At 38.3% G+C, this 12,279-nt stretch overlaps 1 pseudogene; it reads right to left on the minus strand.

Annotated features, from left to right (window-relative positions):
• Positions 1 to 360: 360 nt before the first annotated feature.
• LOC131750451 (ras-related protein Rab-5B pseudogene) overlaps positions 361 to 12,279 on the minus strand; it is a 54,068-nt pseudogene continuing 42,149 nt past the window's right edge.

Raw genomic sequence — 12,279 nt, forward strand, 5'->3', positions numbered from 1 at the left:
GAAGGGGCAGGAGACAAAAAAGAGTTTTCAGAAAAAATGGGGAGGAGGAGGAGGAGGAAAGATAAGGAGGTCACTGTCTTGCACCTATGATACAAAGTGAAGAAAGTTTGTTTTGGAAGGTACGTCCTGGGGGAATCTGACCCCCAAGCCACAGAGCAGGGGTAGGAGGCCAGTGACAACAGCTGCCTGGTGTTGCTGCTGAAGCGTTACAAAATGCCATGACGGAGCTGTCAAGAGGCAGCCCTTGGGAGCCAGGGCTCAGTGTGCTGTTACCGTAGGGGCTGTGTGCCGGGCAGTGGGGGTGGAGGTTATTTCTTAGCTCTCGTCCTAGGTCCATACTTGTTTGCTCCTAGCCACCCCTCAGTTGCTACAACACTGGCTCTTGTTCTGCTGCGACTGCCCATGGAGATCCGCACCCCGGCTTCGGCCTGCTGCACCCCCCAGATCCTGGGGTTCACTCTTCGGCAACTTCTTAGCTATTGCCAGGAAGAGATCGTTCACATTCACAGCCGTCTTGGCTGAAGTCTCCATAAACAATAAGCTGTTGTCATCTGCATACGCCTGGGCCTCTTCGAACTCCACCATGCTCTTGCTGGCCAGGTCAGCTTTGTTCCCCGCCAGGGCAATAACGATGCTAACACTGCCCTGTCGCTGTAGTTCCTTTACCCATGTCTTTGTCCGGGCGAAGGTTTCCCGATTAGCACTGTCATAAACCATGGTTGCAGCTTGGGCACCTCTGTAGTACCTGGGCGCCAAGCTATGGTATCGCTCCTGCCCCGCTGTGTCCCAGATCTCAAACTTGACTGTTGTGTCATTTAGACAAACCGACTGGGTGAGGAAGGCCGCTCCAGTGATTCTCTCCTGGTACACGTGGAACTGTCCTTTGACAAAACATAATTCCAGGCTAGACTTCCCCACTGCAGATTCACCCAGCAGGACCAATTTGAACTGGCATATTTTGCTGGCCTGGGGCTGCCCACTGGGCCTGGCTGTGCTTCTGCCAGTTCATGGCTAGATTATCAGAGTGGGCAAAGGTAGAGGGAGGGGGAAGCCACAAAGCGGCAGAGGGCCGGGGGGCGGGGGGAGGGCAGGGGACTTCCAGGCTTCAGCAGTCCTGGGGCTCCATCTACCCTGTCGGGCCCAAGCCTGTGTCCCCTTCAAACTCTTCTGTACTTGGTTCATAATTAATATTAGTCATCAGGTTGAAAATATGCCATATAGGTTTTAGAGAGTTTTGATTCACCATTCTTATATTGAAAAGGAAAATGCTATGTAATCATTTTAGGTAGAACAAATATGCACTATCTATATGAATCTCTATTTGCAGGAAACAATGGTTAACAGTGGTAATACATGTTTAGAAAGAGATTTGCTTATATCCATTCAGTGAGACAACTATTATTTTTGAGCGCCCCCCTTGTACTAAATGTTGTACTGGAAGCTGCATATATAATTGTGAAAGAAGCAAGATATGTTTCTGTCTTGCTGGAGCTTGTATTTTTGGAGGAGATGGTATTAAATAAATGCACAATTATTTATATAAGCACATATTCAGATAAATGGTATGGATGACATAAATATGGGACTGTGATACTAAAGAGATACTCTGGAGAGTGTGGAGGGACATTTGGAAGAAATAAGAGTTATTTACATGCTCTGTGACTATCACTCTTATACCGAGAAAAGGGCCAGCATGATATAGTGGAAGGAGCTCTGCTCTGGATGGTTGGGATAGGTGGTTTCCAGTTTGCACTGGTACAATTATTTGCTGTAGGTCTTTGGAGAGTTCACTTGACTATAAGCTCTGTGAGGCAAGAACTTCATCTCTTGATCACTGCCATGTTCTCAGTGCCTAGAACATTAGGTGGCACATAAAAGCTGCACGATAATTACTTGTTGAAATAATGAACACAATTTAACCAATGGTTATGGAGATCCTACTCTTTGCTTCTCAAGGTGCCAGGTTTTTATCCAATAATCATAAAATAAGGAACTTGGATTAGATGACCTTTCCATTGATGATTTGCTTCTTTGTCCTCAGATTCATCTCCTGTACTTGCCTTGCTTTGCTCTGTATTGCAGGATGCTGATGTGTAAAAAATTGCATTTCCCGAATTTCTTTACCAACTAACTTCAGGTTAGGTTTGATGGAGAAGGAATGCTGGTGAAAAACAAGACCAGGAGGAGAAAGTGGTCAGCGCATATTTCCCTCTTTCATTCTACTTAGTGTGGCTCTGCAGCAGTAGTTGATACTTCTCTGTTGTGTTCACCCCTACCAGGCAGACACCCACTCTGGGAGCTAGCTTCTGCTGGACAGATCCTGGACTCAACACTATATCCTTTCTCTGTCCTCTGGCCTTGAGGGTAAAGCAGCTATCTGGAGCTGCTATCCTCAGGGATTTCTTTCCTTCTCCTCTTTGCTTGTTCAGCTCATTTTTGCACCTATAGAACTAGTTATACATATTCATTTTATATTAGTCTACTAACGTGGGTGTCCAATTTTCCTGTTAGAACCTGACTCCTTCCTGCCGAGACTCCTTCCATTTTCCAAATGCAGTGACTCCGACATTGACTTCTCATTTACAATGCTTTGAAAAAGAGACATTTTGAGATTTCCAGTGCTCAATAAAAGTTGTCACCTCAAAGCAGTGAATTTTTAAAAACATCTCTTACTGTTATGAGAGTAATAAAACATACATAGATGTAACCTTTAAATATTTGACGTCTGATTATTTAATTATTAAAGATAAGCTTTCGTGTAAAGTTCTTTTTAAATATATGTTAAAATGTGGGGACCAATACTTATTCACTGCTAGGATAATTGATCAAGATATGGTTATACCTGTTTCTACTGAAGAGAAACAAAATAGAAACATGAGGTTTGCATTGCCTGAGGGCATGTTTAGAAAATTCACTCTGGGTTTTGAGATACTGAAACTTACTCTTCCTGTTCAATTATAGTGAACACATGCAATTTTAATTACTGCTAAATAGTGAATATGTAACTTATGGAGATAACTGAAAGGAACAAATCTTTTGGTACCTCTTAATTTCCTACCCCTATCTTGCCCCTGCCTTCTTCCCTCTCCTCATTGGTAACCACTAGTTTTTCCTCTATATCTATCAATTTGTATCTTTTTTGGTATATTCACAGGTTTGTTTTATTTTTTAGATTCCATATGTAAATGATAGCACAGTATTTGTCTTTCTCTATCTGACTTAACATAATACCTCCAAGTTCAGCCATGTTGTTGCAAATGACAAAATTTCATTCTCTTTTATGTCTGAGTAGTATTCCATTGTGTATGTGTGTGTGTGTGTGTGTGTGTGTGTGTGTGTGTGTGTGTGTGTATGTTTGTGTGTGTGTGTGTATTACATCTTCTTTACCCATTAATCTGTTGATGGACACTTAGGTTGTTTCCATATCTTGGCAATTGTACATAATGCTTCTATGAACATTGGAGTGCATGTATCTCTTCTAGCTGGTGTTTTTGTTTTCTTTCAGATAAATATCCAGGAATGAAATTGCTGAGTCATATGGCAGTTCTATTTTTAGTTTTTTGAGGAACCTCCATACTGTTCTCCATAGTGGCTGCACTAATTTACATTCCCACCAACAGTGCACAAGGTTTCCCTTTTCTCTACATCCTCGCCAACATTTGTTATTTGTGGTCTTTTAGATGATAGCCATTCTGATAGGTGTGAGGTGATAGCTCATTATAGTTTTAAATTGCAGAAATGAACAATTTATTTGAATTTTGTTTTAAACTAAATCAGTGGGTGTGAATCTTTCACCTTCAGCTCTCTCTCCTCTGAAATCACTTATAAATAATTGCCAAAAGGCAAATTACTAAATAGCTAGAAATATGTGGTATTGTATAGTAAAAACTTGCATGGTTGGGCTTTCCTGGTGGCGCAGTGGTTGAGAGTCCGCCTGCTGATGCAGGAGACACGGGTTCGTGCCCCGGTCCGGGAGGGTCCCACATGCCGTGGAGCGGCTGGGCCCGTGAGCCATGGCCGCTGAGCCTGCACGTCCGGAGCCTGTGCTCTGCAACGGGAGAGGCCACAGCAGTGAGAGGCCCACGTACCACAAAAATTAGGAAAAAAAAAAAAAAACAAAACTTGCATGGTTGAACAGTGTTTGTTGTTGAACTGGGAGATTAAGGTTATGTCTCAAAACTAGAAGTCTGGTATAGTAAACATATTTTAAGGATTTTTTTTCTTTGCTCACCTCCATTCATAAGCATACAAGTATCATTTTCCACTTGCACATGCTTTTGTAAAGTCAGTGAGTAATGAAAAAAAAAAAAAACCCTTCATTCAGTATTGCTATTTATAGTGGCATTTCTCAAGTTGGAATTCCCCCAAGCGGTAAAATTTAATGCTATAGTTGCATGTAGAGGAACAGCCATACTAGCTATGTTTCTTTCCCACCTGTGATCCGACAGCTCCAAGTATGAGGTCACTAATGACATGAAACCTGAAAAGTGCTCTTGTGGGTCACAGATTTTTGTTGTGCCTTTTCCAGCCTCATTTTCTGTTGAAGATAGAATGAGGAAGGCTTGCATTAGCTAAGCCAGAAAAGGACTGGATCACAGAAGCCAGGATATGTACACCTTGATGAGATGAGACGATGGATGAGGATAGCAGTCAGCATTGTCGTATGTTCCTTGTGGGGGCTTACGCAAGATTCTTGTGGAAGAGTTCTTTGTTTGAAGAGTTGGATTAACTGCACATTACTCTTGTATGTTGAGATTATGACACTATAGATTATAGAGATGTTCAGAGTTTGAAAAGACCATGCTATTTGTATTGGATTCTGAATTTGGCTCGTTGCATTTTCCTCGTGTCAATGATCATGTTCTTTTATTCCCTATATTCCCTGTTAACTAGTGGTAAGATCTAGAAGCTTCATTAGATTCAGGCGAAATTTTAGAAGGCATAAATGCTTCCTGGGTGGTTCTGTGTACTTTATATTGCATCATATCAAAAGAAATAATGGCTACATTTGATGATGTTAATACTACTGTTGGGATGTGTGTTGGCAACTGTTCCATCTATTACGAAGTTACCCATCAAACTTTTCCCTAAAAATTGTATTAGTAATTGTCTAGATCTAAATGCATTATTTCATTATGGGTTACAAAATGGTGAATTTTCAAATTCTTTCATTTGCTCATCATTTTTATTTTCTTCATTAACTATTTGAAATGCATTTTAAAATGTGAGGGCATGATAAATACTTGCCTCCTTTCCCTTACTTACCAATCATCAGAATAGTTATTTCATGCTGGCTGTCTCCAAAGATCACCAATGAAGATCTTATTTTTTAAAATTTTCTGTGTATTACTGTTAACTCATGGATTTTAATTTTAATTTTTTTTGGTATGTTTCAAACTCTTTCAATCATTTTTCTTTTATATACACAAACTGCTCCATCTTTAACCAGAAACTACCCCTTCAAGTCTTTTTATCTCCCTTTTAAGCAATAGCTTCTGTTTCAACAAGCTGTCCTGGGCTTATCTTATACATTTCCTCTTTCACATCAGGAATCAACTATCTGTTCAAGGTACCATTATTCCTTTTCAGAAAAGATATTTAGAGATCAAATCTGGGGCATCAAGGGTGCTCATTGGCACTTGATTGTTATTGTTTTCAGGTCCTTTCAGCAGACAGAGACAGGATATCAATACATTTTAGAAAGAGAAAATCAAGCCATAGCTAATACTGGTATTTCGAATTCCAATTATGAACCAGAAGGCTATACTCAGCATCTTTATACCAGAGTCTCATTTTCCTCCTATGCTGAAAGCCCTAGTGCCCAATGACATCATGTAATTTTTGTACAAGATTCAGTATAGATACCACCACACATCTGTGCACTTGCCTTGATTTTTGTCTGATGTGACCCTAGGAACCACTTACATTCTTCCCAGGTTCCTGGAGTCCAGTTCCTGCTGCCTTCACTGCCACTAAAGACCAAGGATCTCCTTGTGATGGTGTGCTTAAATCTCTCCTGTCACTTGTAGGTATGTCCCTGCCATGTTTTGTCTGTGCTCATGTTTATTTCTGTAAAATTTGAAATGCATTTTTACATTCCTTGTGTAGTATATTCAGGGTATATTCAGATATATTCAAAATATAGGCCAGGATTAAGTCTGGTTGTCTTGATTGCTTTATTGATTAACAGTGGTGTGTATCTGTGTGTGTGTGTGTGTGTGTGTGAAAATTTTTGGAGAATGTCAGCTGTACAATGGTTATCTCCTTCCCTGCCCATCTGGTGGGAGAGACCTGGCAAGTGGGCAGGGACTCCTTTGAGTCTGGGACTACCAAGGATTCTCAACTGCCCTACTAGCTTGTAGCCTTTAAGACTCCATTAAAATTTTACTTTTTTTTCTTTTTACCCATCTTGCTACTCTGCTCTGTCCAAGGTGAAATTTTTCCTGTGTCTCATTTCTCCTTGGAAGGTCTTGTATCTTTTGTCATTTAGTTCCTCTAGTTGACTTGAGACATCCTCTCTCAGCTGGGCTTGCTACATGGTTTAGGGTCTGTGAATTATCTAGCTTTTTCTTTTTTTAAAAAAATTTTTTATTGGAGTATAGTTGATTTACAATGTTGTGTTATTTTCATATATAGCTTTTTCTTGTAGTTAGGGTAGGAATGACATTCTCTCAGAAGTTTCTACTTTGTTAGTGGACCAAAATAGAATTTTAATCAAAAATTGGTACCTATTTTGGGAGGCTGAGAAGTGAGGAAGGAGATGAGTCGGCTAAAATGCTCCTCTTATAAATAAATGTCTATGAATAATGGTAAATAATAGACAGAAATGGGGGTTAAAAACTAGAAGAATGTTAAAAGACTTGAAAGAGGTGGTCTCTGAGAAGTAAGGTGGAGGTAGTGAACTACTGGAGGAGGAGCTAATAAGGAGGAGAAGCAAGAAGCTTCACTTTTCAATTATAAGCCTTTTGTCGTGATTTGGCTTTTAAACTCTTTGCAGGTATTGTTTTGATCAGAATTGTTCTTTTAAATATTATTTTTAAATATCTGATGACCTTATGTTTTTAAAATAAGAAGGAGTTTTGTTACTTTAGTGGAAAAAAAAAGACCATGGTCAGTGTAAAATATTCAAGTAGGTAAAGAAACTTCCAGAAAAAGAAAAAAAAAAGAAATGAAAAAGAAGGAAATAAAATAAAAATATTCATTACTCAGAAACAAATATGCTCAACATCTAGTAATCTTTCTAGCAATCTCTCCACACAATTAAAATTAACAAAAAAATAGATTGAGAAATTATGTGTGTATGTATTATGTTGTAAAGTCTCCCCTTTCTTTAAAACAATATTATACATAATTTTCCTTTTTAAAAATTTTTTTAAAATGATGAATATATAATTTCATTATTTTTTTCATTATTTTTATTTTTCACTACTTTTTCATTATTCATTATTCACTATTTTTAAAAAATAATGAATATATAATTTACTTACACATCCCATAGTTTATTTCAATATTAGGTGTACATAAAAAATGGAACCAAGAGGGGCTAAGAGCTTTTCCTGAAAGCACACAGCTAATTTACGACAGTCAGGACTAGGACTCATTTTCTGATCCTCAGTTCTGTGTTCTTTCCAACTTACTAGGCTGTTTAGTGTCTGAACTTTAGACATTATTGGCTTCTTGCAAGCTACTCTAATGGATTTTCACTACAGTGTTACCAGATACATTTTCTTGAACTATATGTGGCTTCGTCACCTAATTAATCTTGAACAATATTTGAAAATTTCAGGAGACAGAAAAATATTGTTAACACAGACAAGGATCAAGAATGGTGGGTCGGGCTTCCCTGGTGGCGCAGTGGTTGAGAATCCGCCTGCCGATGCAGGGGACACGGGTTCGTGCCCCGATCCGGGAAGATCCCACATGCCGCGGAGCGGCTGGGCCTGTGAGCCATGGCCGCTGAGCCTGCGCGTCCGGAGCCTGTGCTCCGCAACGGGAGAGGCCACAACAGTGAGAGGCCCGCGAACCACAAAAAAAAAAAAAAAAAAAAAAAAAAGAATGGTGGGTCTTTAAATGTCAGACCACTGTGAGTCTAGAATCTGTGAATAATTAGGTTTTTAAAGTAATTGAGCTAATAATGATCTCAAACAAGGTAGATTCAAATGAATATTTACTCATTTTTTCAAATACTGACTTTGATAAGTGAGAGTGTCTACGAATTTTTCCAATTAGTGACTATTGACTGGGAGGAAAAGGTTTTAAACATACATTAAAATTTTAAATATTATTTAAATATCTGCTAAAGGACCTATTTAATCATTCTGACCATGAAAGATTCTAATCATCTGTCCCAATTAATAGAATCTTGTGTATATTTTCCGAGAGAATGGAATTGAAAATGACTTTCTTTAAATTTGTCTTATTTTTAAACTTTATATCATAACATATTTAGGGTCATTAATAGAACTTCCACTTCACCTTCAATTTGAAAGACTATTTCTATATTAGAAATTGATGTTCATGGCTACAGCATGAGTGAAAGTGTGGATTACAAATTTATCATTCATTATTATGTCAAAGCACTCTTATGCTATCACTCATTAATGAACTGAGGAAAGAAGAGGATTTTGAGAATTTTGAGAAATGTCGTCTGTAATTTTTTTTTTTTTTTTTTTTTTTTTTTGTGGTACGCGGGCCCCTCACTTTTGTGGCTTCTCCCATTGCGGAGCACAGGCTCCGGACGCGCAGGCTCAGCGGCCATGGCTCACGGGCCCAGCCGCTCCACGGCATGTGGGATCTTCCCGGACCGGGGTACGAACCCGCGTCCCCCACATTGGCAGGCGGACTCTCAACTGCTGCGCCACCAGGGAAGCCCTCGTCTGTAATTTTCATTACACATACTGATATGTTTTATTCTATTAAAACTATCCCTCATTATTCCAAAGGAAAATTATAATATCATGTATTACAGGAAATATCCTTGCTGCCCCTCCATATTTTACATCTTGACTAAGAGTCAAAAGAATGGGACCAAATTATGGTGGTCCCATCCAGCCATCTGTAAATCAAACTAAAATAAATTCAAACTGCAACTAATACAAAGAAGTCCAACAAACTATTATATTTTTCCACAGTGACTACTCCAATGTTTTTTTTAATCCTAAAATAATTTCTCATAAATTTTTACATTCTCTGGCTTCCAATTCATTTACTGGTACCCTATTGGATGGATATCAATAGTCTCTCTTTTAGGGGTTTGGGGAGTTGGTCATTTACATAGGTGTTCAGCTCTAGGGAAGGTGACCAACTGGTCCTGTTTTGCCCAAAATTGTCTTGGTTTTAAAAATAAAGAAGTCCAGCATTATGGGAACCCACTGAGTCCCTGGCAAATGTTTGGTCACCCTAGTTTGAGGTGACATGGACTCATTTTTACATTAAATGCCTAGCAAAGTTACCAAAATTAGAACAGAATTTTTTTAAGGTTATGTTTTCTGAAAACTCACTTTACTAATATACTCAGCCACTTTGTGAATAAATGGATCTTTCCCCAATATATCACCTTTCCTATGCTGGCCATAGATTATGGATCCTTACTTTATTACACAATGGTTTATTCCTTGTTGATATGTAAACATTTTACTTCAGCCTATTCATCTGCCATTTATTCACTGGGATGAATGAAGTTCAGCTTTTCCTTAGGGATGTGTGGTAGGAAATACAGGGTTCCATAAAAATATAGCACCAGAATAAAACTTGATCTCCATTTCCATTTCATAAACTGTTCCATTCAAGCAAACAGCTACTTTAGAAGACTAAAATTTTGTATTTCAATTCAAATGTCTTATTTTTCTTGACTTTCTAAAACTTTAATATTAAAATCCAGCTTTTTTCTGTAGAACTATAGAGTTATTTTAAATTCTTACCCATAATTACCAAAATACATTAAGGTAAAATATATATTTTTGGCAAAATATCATTGTTTTATGATTAATATTACAGATATTTTTGTCTACTGTCTTCATTGCTTATTTTAGTTTAATCATTACTTTCTAATGTACTTAATGACACATCACCTAGTCATGGTTTTTTCTTAAATTAAACTTTCCTTTGAAATGCTGGCATAAATTATTGACCCATTTATAAAGACTTGAGCTCAAGTAGAAAAGAGATAGAAAGTTTTACAATGACACATTAATGATTTTGATGTTACCTGTACTGAGCTCTCTGAAATGACATCACAGCTCTCCGCAAACTCTGTCTTTCATAGTCTGTCATTTCCCTTTTATTTTTTCTTTCTATTTTTATTTAGTAGGTAGTGTGACTCTCAAATCCCTGCTAAAATGCACATACATTTCCTTCTCAATGTATAGGAAACAGCCTTAAATCTTAACAGAGTGGCTTAGCACAGGGCTATTGGTAATCAGCACATTACCTTTATGTATAAAAATCTTTCCTCCCTTCCTTCCTCCCTCCCGGCTTCCCTCCCTCCCGGCTTCCCTCCCTCTCTTTATTCCTTCTTTCCTTCCATTCAGCAAATATTTATTACGTATATACTTGTTGGTGAACCCCTGTTGCACAATGTGCTGTTCTCTCTTTTACCATAGAAAAGTTCCTTAGTCTTTATGACGAGCAATTTTCTCCAATTTTGTTATAGGAAACTACTGCTTTATTTAGATTCTTACACCTCCTGCTCTGTCATAATCACACTATCCCCATGGTTCTGAAGTTCTAGATTATTCAAGTTCACTTATCTATTTTTTTTCTGGTTCATGTCCTTGTCTTTTCCCCAGGAGAATACCCCATACTCTCACCTGTCTACTCAAGCATCCAGGCACAGCCTGCCTTGTCTCCCACACATCCTTGCTGAGTCTTAGCCATGGACATTGCTTCCCACTTTACAGAGCAGGTAGACACTCTCAGGCATATATTCTCTTGAATCTCAGCCTCTCTCTCCATAAAATGACTCATATTTGCATCATTGCTTCCTTCTCATTTCAGATAAAAAACAGCAACAAGAAAAACACCACTTCACCAGTCCCATGTCTCACATCTGTCTGAGCAGGACTTTTCTCATTTATTTTTGTAGCCTTGGTGCTCATCATTGTATGCAGGACATTTTAGGTTGTCAGTAATTTCAGGTAATGAATGAATGATAAGCAGTGGTAGAGAGTACTGGACATGAAAAATCAATAGTAAATTGAAAATAGAAATTATTTTGACCCCTAAGCAGGTAAATTAAAGAAGCATTTCTTGAATGAGATGTTGCAAGTACTTAAATCAAGTGAGTGGATTATATTTGATATTGAGGTTATAATTCTACAAACACCTCCTGACCTCAAGTAAATGTGTGATTTCTGTGCTTTCAAACCAATTACAGAGAGGCTGAGGGCATGGTTTTCTTTTTTACAGCCCATTATTATTATTAAATAATATTTACCCAGGGGAATTTGTCATGAAACTTATACTTGATCTATTTATTTATTTACTTCCAGTTTTATTGAGATATAACTGACATACAGCACTGTATAAGTTTAAGGTGTGCAGCATAATGATATGACTTCCATACATCATGAAATAACTACCACAATAATTGTAGTGAACATCCACCTTCTCATATAGAAAAAAAATAAAAGAAAAAAATGTTTTCCTTATGATGAGAACTCAACAACTTTCATATATAGTCTACAGCAGTGTTAATTATATTAATCATGTACATTACATCCCTAGTACTTATTTATCTTGTAACTGGACGTTTGTACCCTTTTGACCCCGTTTGTCCAATTCGCTCTAGCTCCATCCTCTGCCTCTGGTAACAACAAAGCTAATATCTTTTTCTCTGAGTTTGTTTGTTTTTGAAGTATAATTGACCTAAATACTATGTTATTTTCTGGTGTACAACACAGTGATTCAATATTTCTATACTTCACCAAATGATCACCACAATAAGTCTAGTTATCATCTGTCACCATACAAAGATACTACATTATTAATGACTATATTTCCCACATTGTACATTTCATCCCCATGACTCATTTATCTTGTAACTTTCACTCATCCCCTCAGTCCCCCTCACCTCTGGCAACCATTTATTTGTTCTCTGTATCTATGACTCTGTTTCTGGCTTATGTGTGTTCTTTTTTTTTTTTTTTTTTTTTTTTTCGGTACGCGGGCCTCTCACTGTTGTGGCCTCTTCCGTTGCGGAGCACAGGCTCCGGACGCGCAGGCTCAGCGGCCATGGCTCACGGGCCCAGCCGCTCCGCGGCATGTGGGATCTTCCCGGAC

This window comes from Kogia breviceps, chromosome 2, assembly GCF_026419965.1.
Source record: "Kogia breviceps isolate mKogBre1 chromosome 2, mKogBre1 haplotype 1, whole genome shotgun sequence".
Lineage (NCBI taxonomy): Eukaryota > Metazoa > Chordata > Mammalia > Artiodactyla > Physeteridae > Kogia > Kogia breviceps.